This window comes from Callithrix jacchus, chromosome 21, assembly GCF_049354715.1.
Source record: "Callithrix jacchus isolate 240 chromosome 21, calJac240_pri, whole genome shotgun sequence".
Lineage (NCBI taxonomy): Eukaryota > Metazoa > Chordata > Mammalia > Primates > Cebidae > Callithrix > Callithrix jacchus.
Window position 1 is genome coordinate 11,699,240 of NC_133522.1, and position 10,649 is coordinate 11,709,888.

The window sequence follows — 10,649 nt, forward strand, 5'->3', positions numbered from 1 at the left end:
ATTAAAATGAACATATTTTCCTTAATAAATATTTAACTTTGAAATTTGCTAATAACCAAATCTCACCATGGTTTTCCTTATTTATACACATATGTCTATGTCTTTATCAAACCTTATGCTACCTGAAGGCAGAAGTCAGATCTTAGACAAGCTTTTAGCAACATATCCCAGGCAGGCTTTTTACCATATATTAAAAATTATACATGCCTCTTTAAATACCAATTTTCTACAATAGAGTAACAAGAGACAAACTTACCCTCCTTTAATTAAGCATATAGAAACATGAATGATATATGTGACAGAATCATTTTCAATTAAGAGGGCAGATAGCTCAGGACAGTGATTCTGAGTAAAAGAAAAGAACAGGTGAGTCCTATAAGTGTTCCATTTTACTGCCTAGAGTAAGATTCTAGGCTGAAGAATAGGAGAGAGAACCCAGGCAAGGAGACAAAGAGTTTATGTATTGGTGAATCCAAAACAGCATTTGTGGGACGAATATCAGAGATGAAGAAGCTGCATAATGATGAAGCTTAAAAGAACTGCAGTGATAGCCACTTAAGTGTTTGGCTGAGAACTGCTATGTGTGAGAGTATGTGTGGGTGGTGTGTGTGTGTGTGTGTGATAGAGAGAGAGAGAGAAAGAGAGAAGAGAATAAGCTACTCAATCACGGATCACCTGTAAGTTATTGACAGAACAATCAATCCTCAGATTTAAAACATGGCTGGAGATGATGTCCCAACCAGCAAGACTCCTTAAGACATAGGATGATGAGTTTTATGTGGATGGATATTGCTTCACTACTGGGAATAAAATGCTTTTGAATAAAGGCTGTTCTGAACCCACTGTATCAAAATTTGGGGAAGCATCATATCAATTCCATACCTTTATTCCAGAAAACAGTTCAATGCTGTTTAAAAGAATAAAACCAAATCTAGAACATAAGAAGGAAAACTCTATGAAGCATACCATCCAATTCAAAAAGGGTGTGAAAATAATGAAAAGCTACCCCTAATCAGAAAAAAGCAGTTAATATAGATAACCCTAAACTTATACAAATGAGAAAAATCTGTAAATAAGAACATTTAATTCTGTAAATAAGAATATTATAAATATATAAAAAGCTATTCCACTTTTTATACGGGTATACGGTAAAACTCTTTTACCAGTATATATCAGTAGCCTGGCAAAATGCATGTTTGACTACCAACTCAAGGTTTCCACTTGAGTATTTAATAGGCCTCATACGTTTTATATGTCAAAATTCAGTTTATGGTTTCACACTGCCAATCCTGTTACTCCACTACTCTGCTACAAGTCAGAAATGAACAAATATATTTTTCTCCACAAAATATTGGAGTCTGTGTTAACTGCTTTCTTTTCTTACACTCTTATTTTAATTCATCAGGAAATTATGTCACTCTAATTTCAAATGATATATACAAACTTTTTTTAACCATTCCTATTACTGTAGCCTAAACTACAAAAATTTATTGCATAAACATTTTATTAAAGTGCAAATGAAAACCAATTACTGCACAAATCTTGTATTCAATTCAATATTTACAGTGAAAACCCATCTGTATAACTACCAATAGGATAAAAACTATATTACAAGCATTCTGGAAGTTCTCTTTCCTTTTTAGAATCACTGCTCCTTCGTCCTTGAAGACATAGTATCATTATTGAAGAATGTTCCTGGTTAATACACTTTATATAAATGAAATCACACAAAAAGCACTTTTTTCCTATCTGAAACTTTTTTAATATTACATTTATGGATATAATCCATGTTATTTTGCATGGTTTCAACATTATGATTGTCTGTTCAGTAGTCTCTCCATGGCTTCACTTCCCACAGTTTCGGTTAGTCATGGGCAGCTTGGAGTCCAAATATATTAAATGGAAAATTCCAGAAACAAACAATTTTTAAGTTTTAAATCGTGTGTTGTTCTGAGTGACTTGATGAAACCTTATGCCATCCCACGCAGGATGAGAATCATTCCTTTTTTCCAGATTATTCAGGATATATAAGCCACCTGCTGGTCTCTCAGTAACAAACTCAGTTATCAGATGAACTTTTCTGGTATCGCTGTGCTTGTCTTCAGGTAGCCCTTATTTTACTTAACAGTTGTCCCAAAGTGCAAGCATAGTGATGCTGTTAAATTTTTATAACTGTTATATTTCAGTGTTATTGCTAATCTCTTACCGTACCTAATTTACGAATTAAACTTTATCATGGGTGTGCCTGTAGAGGAAGAAATACATAGTTTGCATATGATTCGGCGCTATCCCCAGTTTCAAGCGTTCACTTGGGGTCTTGGAAATTGCCTCCTGTGGTTAAGGGCGAGTACTACTCTATATGTTTCAATTGTCAAAGCATACTATATTATTTTTAATTATTTATATAAATTTTAGTTTTTTTAACTTTGACTATTTTGAATAATACTGCTATGACTATTCTTACATATACCTTAGTGTGTAGCAAATGCGCACTTTGTTGAAGAGATAAGTAGAAGAGGAATACTGTGTCAGGAGAAATCCTTATGTTGTTGAACTTAACACATTTTGTCCAAAAGATTTTGAAAGTGGTGTGATATACAAATCCGTTAACTGCTTTTGAGAGCTTGTAACACTATATCTTTCCTAAACTTGGTATTAACAATCCATATATTATAGTCATAATAGTGGTTATGTGCTTATATCATATTATGCTCTAGTTTGTATTTCTAAGCTGAATAATATTAATATCATTTCATGTTTATTGACTCGACTTGTGATTCTTCTATTTGGGTTTTTTGCTCTCAGTTTCATATATGTCTGTTTTTATTTGCTTATATTGTCTTATTCACTTCTAGGAGTTCTTATTTTATTTTCCAATAATGTTTTTGACAGAAGTGTTGCAAATAGCTTCTCCTTTATACTCTTCATTGGGAATTTTTGGTGAAAAGAATTATGAATCTGGCTTTCAAGAATAATTTGGTTGAGTATAGAATTTTCATATAACAGCATATCTTTAAAAATTTTGAATATGTTTCTAAATGTTTAAATATGTTACTCAATTGCCTCTGACTTTAATGATTTCTTCTAAGTAATTTATTTATTTTATAGATTATTTCCTACAAACTACTTTACTCTTTCTGCATTCAGGATTAACTCATTTTCTGTCTTTGGACAGTTTGTCTATAATGTGTTTAGGTGTGGATGTTTTTTAGTTTATTGACTGTGGAGATCAGTGTTTCTCATCAGATTTGGGAGGCTTTTACATATTGTTTCTACAGATATTCTTTCTGTCCATCTCTCTTTCTCCTCCCCTTGTGGGACTCAATTTTGCAAATATTGGCACTTACTGGTGTTCCCTTAGTATCTGCATCTGTACATTTTTCTTCTTTCTGTTCCTCATACCAGATGAACTCAAATGACCTATCTTCAAATTCATGGATTTGAAGCCCAAACCTGCAGTTTAGCCTTTCTAGTGTTTTTTTTTTTTTTTTTTTTTTTTTTTTTTGATCCTTATACTCACACACTAACACAATGTCACAGGTACCAAAGAATTGAGATGTACTTTGGTGTTTCCTATGCTAACTCATCAAACTTTTATCTTATTTTTATTCAAGATCATATTTGCTGGTCTTGACTATTATCCTTACTCGATGTACATTTATATATATATATATTTAAGTTTCTTGATTCTTCAAAAATATCCTCTGGGTATATTTGATAGAGACTGAGTTGACTAGCCAGAGGGCTTGGATTTAAAGTACAACACCGAAAAGAAGACATTGTGGCCGTCGTTGTTGTCTCATTCCTATTTCTGAGAGAATGGTATCAGCATTTCACAGTTTAATATGGTGTTTACTAGACATGGTCTGTAAATATTACCATAGTAGGACTTTTTCTTCTACTTCTCATTTACGAAGTGATTTTTTATTATGACACATTTTGTATACTATCAAATATCCAGGAAAACACTAAGTGGTTTGCTTCATAGCAATAGAAATAAAGAGGCAACAAAGTCAGTTTTTAATCTGTAAAACAAAAGTTTTCTAAATTAGTTGGACACAGACACCTTCCGTTAGCATGTATGACTATAAAAATCAACCATTGAATGTCAGGCTCAAATTTTTTAAGGGAAGTCGATCAGCAGTAGACCCATTCCCAAGAGCAACTTTCTGAAACTAGCCAACCAATGGTAGTCCCTTTGAACACAATCCTCCAGGCCTGAATATTAATTTTATTAATATTAATTAATTCATTTTATTGCTCTACTGAATATTAATTTTATTAATTTAATTATTCCACTGCACAACAGTCCAAAATAACAATTCAAACAAAATACTCATATAAAATCAGAGGTCTACTGTGTTTTAAACTACTGTGCTTAGCAATTGTAACTTTCCTTTATTTAAATAAATAACATTTTATTCTAGTTGTTTCGAATCTTCTAATCTATTCCTGGCATGCTGTCTAGATAATTATCAGATTTTTTTATTGATTGATTGATTTTCAAATGCTTTTTTCCATTCCTTTATAATCACTGAAACCAGAGATTTCTACATTTTTCCCCCATAACCTTGCTTCTACCTTTACCTCCTTGCAGTTTATTTTCACTTATCCTTGTCTTACTTTGCCTCACTTTGTATTTTTCTCCTCAATAAGTTACATTGAAGACAAACTGTGCTTACTAGAATATAAAGCAGATTAGGATTTCCACAATATCTAAAGACAATGATAGGTATACGATTACAACTCAAAGTTTATATACTGTATAATATAAATAAAAATTCACATTAAAAATCCGAAACACTTAACAGAAGTAAATTATTGTTTCAAAGAAAATGTTTCAGCTGTTTCCAAAACTGAAAGAAACATTATAAAATATTGTTGTGAATCAGCTTTATCTATCACAGAAACATAGACAATTATCATATATAATCAGGGCTTCAAGAATCAATTTATTTTATTTTTTGCAAAATGACATCAAATATTTAATTTTTATAAATTTGTATCTCATTTTCAGTGTTTGCTCATTTTTTTTTACACTTTTATGAGAACTTTAGTATTAATTTCTGAGGCTAAAAAGCAGTGCTTTAGGGGATGTTCCTTTTCAAACACAGATGTTTGTTATATTTAGCTATATCTTACCTTATTGACATGCATTTCTTGCGGCAAAGAAAATTCATGTTTCCTTTGAATGTGTGTCCATCTCTAAAATTAGATTTTTTTATCATTGTTACTAGGTTTATTAAATTTGGGGAAGAGGTATTTGGTCCTTGCAATTTATATTGGTATGCTCTTGTTGGAGGATATGAAAGACAGCATGTAGAATGATTGTATCAACTCAACAAACAAAATTACCTTGAAGACCATGGCATTGTGTATAGGAAAACATCTAATATTTACCATGTGGACCAAAGTGGAGCTATAATTAACATATCTATTATAACCAGATATTAAAAGACAACAGAGCCAAAGAAAAATAAATAATATTGTTACAAAAGACAACTGATAGTGTCTTTTGATTACAAATCATGAGGCTCTACGCTTTCTTAAAATGGACATGGGAAAGTTTTACCATTAGGACATTGATCAAATAAAAACATGTTTGTTTTTATTAAAACAAAAAGGCAGAGGAACTGAACTCTAACATAATTTGACTACAATGGGACAGTATGACTTTTCAGAAATGCTTCTAAATTATGTTGATTAAATGACACACAGTGTGTTTAAATTTTTTCCAGATTTGTGTATTATCTGCATTTGTGCTTTTCATACTAAATTTCTCAGGTAAAATGAATAATATTTTGTTTTAGATTGTGAACTGTTTGAAATCACTAAACTTTCTTTTATGTCAATCTCTTCCACGGGCAAAAATCTTTTCTCACAGAGTGGTTGTGACCTAGAGGTAGGTCTAAAATATCTTCTTCTATGTTTTCCCATGATTACTTATCTTACGGTGGAACAGAGATTATATTTCCTATCATCCAAAAAGGGTGGCTATATCACAAAATTAATCTTTAAAATTACTCAGTGACTGACTTGAGTCAGATAATTTTAAACGCATCTCTCCCAGGCCTTGACCAGCAGAGAAGGGCTTAGTCTGTATGGACTCTGTCACGGAAGCCTGTATTATTATAAGTGGAAGCTCTGAAATATTGGATAGTTACTAACTATATGTTATTTAAGTCTTGTGTTTTCAAAACTGTAATTCATCAAAGCTAAGATTTAATGGAAGCCTGTAAATTAACTTCTAATATCTCTAAGTATGTTACTTAAGTATATTATATTTATATCTCTAGATGATTATTAAATGAATTATAGTCTTATAGCAATGTAATTTATATAATATAGGCAGTAAAGTAAAACAATGGAAAATTATCAATTTTCAATGTTGAGAGGATTATTAATATTGCTTAGCATATTATGATATTCATATTTTTTAGAGTGAGGATCATGCGTATTCCATGTGACTATGAATGTGAGCAAATAATATTCATTAGAGAGGATCTGAAGGGTACTAGAGACATTTTCTTAGTCATCCTGGTCAATAAATCAAGTAGGTACTTAGCTGAAATAACTGGAAATTGGCATTGGAAGTCATTATATTACAAAATTATTTGTATTTAAGCGTGTTTAATCTATATATTATGCGACATATTATAAGGATATTAAAATCTTTGTTGTTTTATAATGTCCTAAATTACATTTTCTTTTTTCAAATAGAATTATGGATGGAGATCAGAACAATGCAAAATGTAAACTTGGTCTCATGTCTAGATTCTGATGCTCAAAGTTAGGAAAAATAGGTTCAAAATGATGATAGCAAAAACGTATATAACACCATAGACTGTGAATTGTTCTAAGCATTTTATTCATGAAGTATGTACTCCTATTGTCATATCCATTTTAGAGTAAAGGAAACACAGATTATAAGAATTAATTGTCCAAAGCTACTGAGTTTATACATAGCAGACCTGGGATCGAATATAAGTAGTCTGACACAGAATTTGTTATTATAACCATTACACAAGGTGAATGCCATGGCACTTTAGTAGGGAATATTTTTGATTTGTGTATATAATGTGGGCAGGGGTTAAAGAATGTAAAAATCCTCTGAAAAGTGATGAGAATCCTTAGATGTAAGAGACGCATTTAGAAAAGAATGTTTCCTATTAAACCATGGTCAGGAAAGGGTGCTGTAAAGTTGAGTAAGAATTATCTACGAATATTGAGAAGAGTTCAGAGAACAGTAGGGTCTACTCTATAACTTTTATAAGAATAATAAGTAAATGTGGATACTATAATTAAAATCAGGTACTATTTGAAATACAGAGACATATATATGAATATCAAGTCTAGAAATTAAAGTAACAGAATTATATATAATAAAGCAGCCAAAACTATTTCTCCACATGTGTGCCTTAGACGAATCACATTATGTTTGAATGTGTCTCCATTGCAAAGTATGAATGTAGGAAGCATATATATGGGATAGTAAAACTTATCTCAAAAATTATAAGATGTGGTTATGATCAAATCAGATCAATTATTGGTATACAATTTTAGCTCACCTAGATCTGAACAATGACACTTCTTCAGTGGTAAATAGTAGCACCCTCCCCAGCACATGTTCCCAATGCCACTCTGTGTTCCCAATGCCACTATGTGTTCCAATAAATATACAAAGAATATAAGCTTAAATTGAATGATTATCAACTGGACAGATCACTAGAACAGATAATTTCATTGATTATAAACCTGACTATAACTCCAAATAAATATTTAGTTTTTGACACTTAATTAGTAATTCAATAGAGAACAAAGGTTTTTCAGGTGGTTGCTTGTCAACCAATCATAAATTTAGGTATTTCAATAAGTTAAGATTGAGAGATATATAATATTTTTGAAATATATATATCTTAAAATACCTCATATATGCGTGTGTGTGTGTGTGTGTGTGTGCGTGTGTGTGTGTGTGTGTCTATGCTTTTTATTGAGACAGAGTCTCACTCTGTCATCTGGGTTGTACTGCAGTGCCATGATCTTGGCTTACTGGAACCCCCACCACCTGGTTTCATGTGATGAGAGATATATTTTGATACTGACAACACCATGTTACTTAAAATATTAGCCTGCCTGTAACTAATCAGACATATTAACAACCGTAGCTTTCTACAAAATAGTTTATATCATATTTTAACAAAAGAAAATTATTTTTTCAAAGTCACATTTATTCATAGATTTGAACATTTCAAGAATAGAAACAGATCTGCCTTGTTCTATGCAGTTTATTTCATAATATATGTTTTTCTACTTAAATAAAACATTTTATGTAAAATTATTTTGATATTTAATAAAATAAGCAATCATAATACTTTTCATATTTTTGTCCATGAATAGTAGACATGGAATAATATTTTGAATGAATAGTGTTTTATGTTTTGAAAGCACATGTGACAAGACTTTTGAAATTCACTACCTAAATATTGTATAAGAGAAATAAAAAATAGATATTTAAGTTATCAAATTAGCTTGAAAATTTTTTGTAAAATTTGTTATTTTTTATGCTTGATTGTTTTAAGATAGCTCCTAATAATTTTGCAGTACTTCCATTTCTTGCTATGAGGAGGATTTGAAAAACCATGATACTGCAAAGATTTTACGTGTTTTCTGAAGTTGGAAATATCTATTAGTAAACATTGTAGAAGACAGCCAGCCAACGGCAGGTGTAATAGTGTCCTCATGGCTCAGCCCCCTTGATTTATTGTTCACCCATGTACACGTTCTCTCAGCGGTAAATATATGCCATTGTCATAAAAGAAACATATTATTAGATTGAAAATTGTTTAAAAGAATAGGCCCTTTGCACATTTTAACATGTATTTGTGCTATGATTTACTTTTATATTCTATATAAAATAGGCATTTAAAAAATAACAGATTTACAAAAGCCTGTAATGATCTATGTATTAACTGGCTAGCAACAAGTCCTTGAATCTATTCGTATTATGAAAGTACGCTGTGGGCATTCGATTTTATTGTTATAGCTCTTGGATCCTAATAGGTGGGGTGGATGGACATTAGCAAGAAGTTAGAAGAATACTGTTGAGTGAAATTTGTTCGGGATCACCCAAGAGCATCAGCCGTTCAGCTCAGCATAAGTGCTCAGCGAAGCACAACATCTGACAATACGGGACAGTCACCCACTGCTGAGAGTCAACAAAAGTAGTAATGTCAGAACTCACTAGTGTGGCTGGCAAATCTTTCAGATTGTCATACTCTTTTCCCCTTAGAGATGGTACTTGTTGTCACTTGTAAAATTAGAATTTCTTTGTGGAAATTCATTCTGATGCCATGCCTTGACGTCAGTGTAGGAAAACAAAGAAGAAAAAGCTAATATGAAAGTAAATGATGTTTTGGAACAGATAGAAAAATTGTAAGACAAATAATTAACAAATATTGTAGGACAATCGTATTGATCATAGACAGAAATGAGTGTGTATTGAAAAGGCTCACTGAGTTTCGAGCTAGATTAGTAAGAAAAGATACACATGTAAGGTATCTATACTAAATTTTTATGAACTCTAAGTTTAATGAGTACATCATATAAACTTTTATGTGGAAAGTAGTGGTTACCAACAAAGTAAGATATCTGAGGTTATGAGCCTTCCATTGCACTACTGAAGACTGGGATAAAGGAAAGTTTCCACATTCTGAGATAAAGTAACATCCTGAAACTCATAAGATGAGAAAAGATATTGTTAACCTGTCATAAAAAATAAAGATATCCATGAATGCAGTAATTTGGATCTCATGTTATCCAGCACTTGATCTGAGACAAATATTATAAAACCACTTATAAATAAACAAAACAAAAAAACTTAAACAGTCTTCAAAAGTGAAAAGATAAAGAGGAAATAGTAATAAACAAATCTTGATATATATATATACCTACACATTTCTATCTCTACTGATGTATGACCGTTATACCTACAGATGAGTAAAAAGATATACAAGAAATGTGTACATAGAAAAATATAGTAAAAATGACATTATAATAAGGAAACATATAGCTTAGCAAAATTTAAGAGTTGAGGAGAAAAGGGTTTGAAAAACCTCAAGAACCTCATTGAAGCAGGATTAAAGGAAGAAAACAGAGGGAGAAGGTAAAAGTTGTCTATTTGATTTTATGGACATAGTACACTGGAGCTTGCACAGTAGCTTGTGTGAAACAAGACATCTAAGAGGAAAACAACAGTGTCACATTGCTTACAAATGATAGTAGAATGATCTGTATCTGCACAGGAGATCAGGGTCAATCATTCTACTCACAAGGGAAAACCAATGAGAAATAAAATTTAAGATTTCACCCTAATTAGAAATGTAACTTAAACCCTAAAGTTTATAATACAGGTTTCAATCAATTAGGAAGTTTATGTTACCAAAGTGAAGGATCATGACCTGTGTCACAGCCTCAGGAGGCCCAGAAAACATATGCCCAAGGTGTCTAAGTTGCATTGTGATTATCACATTTTAGAGAGACACATGTTTTAGGTAAAGACCTAGTAAGAAAGGAAGATTCTCTACAGAATGCCAATTTTCCGCATAAGAGGCGACTTTTCTGGGCCATCTGAATATATGCCAAGTGATCTA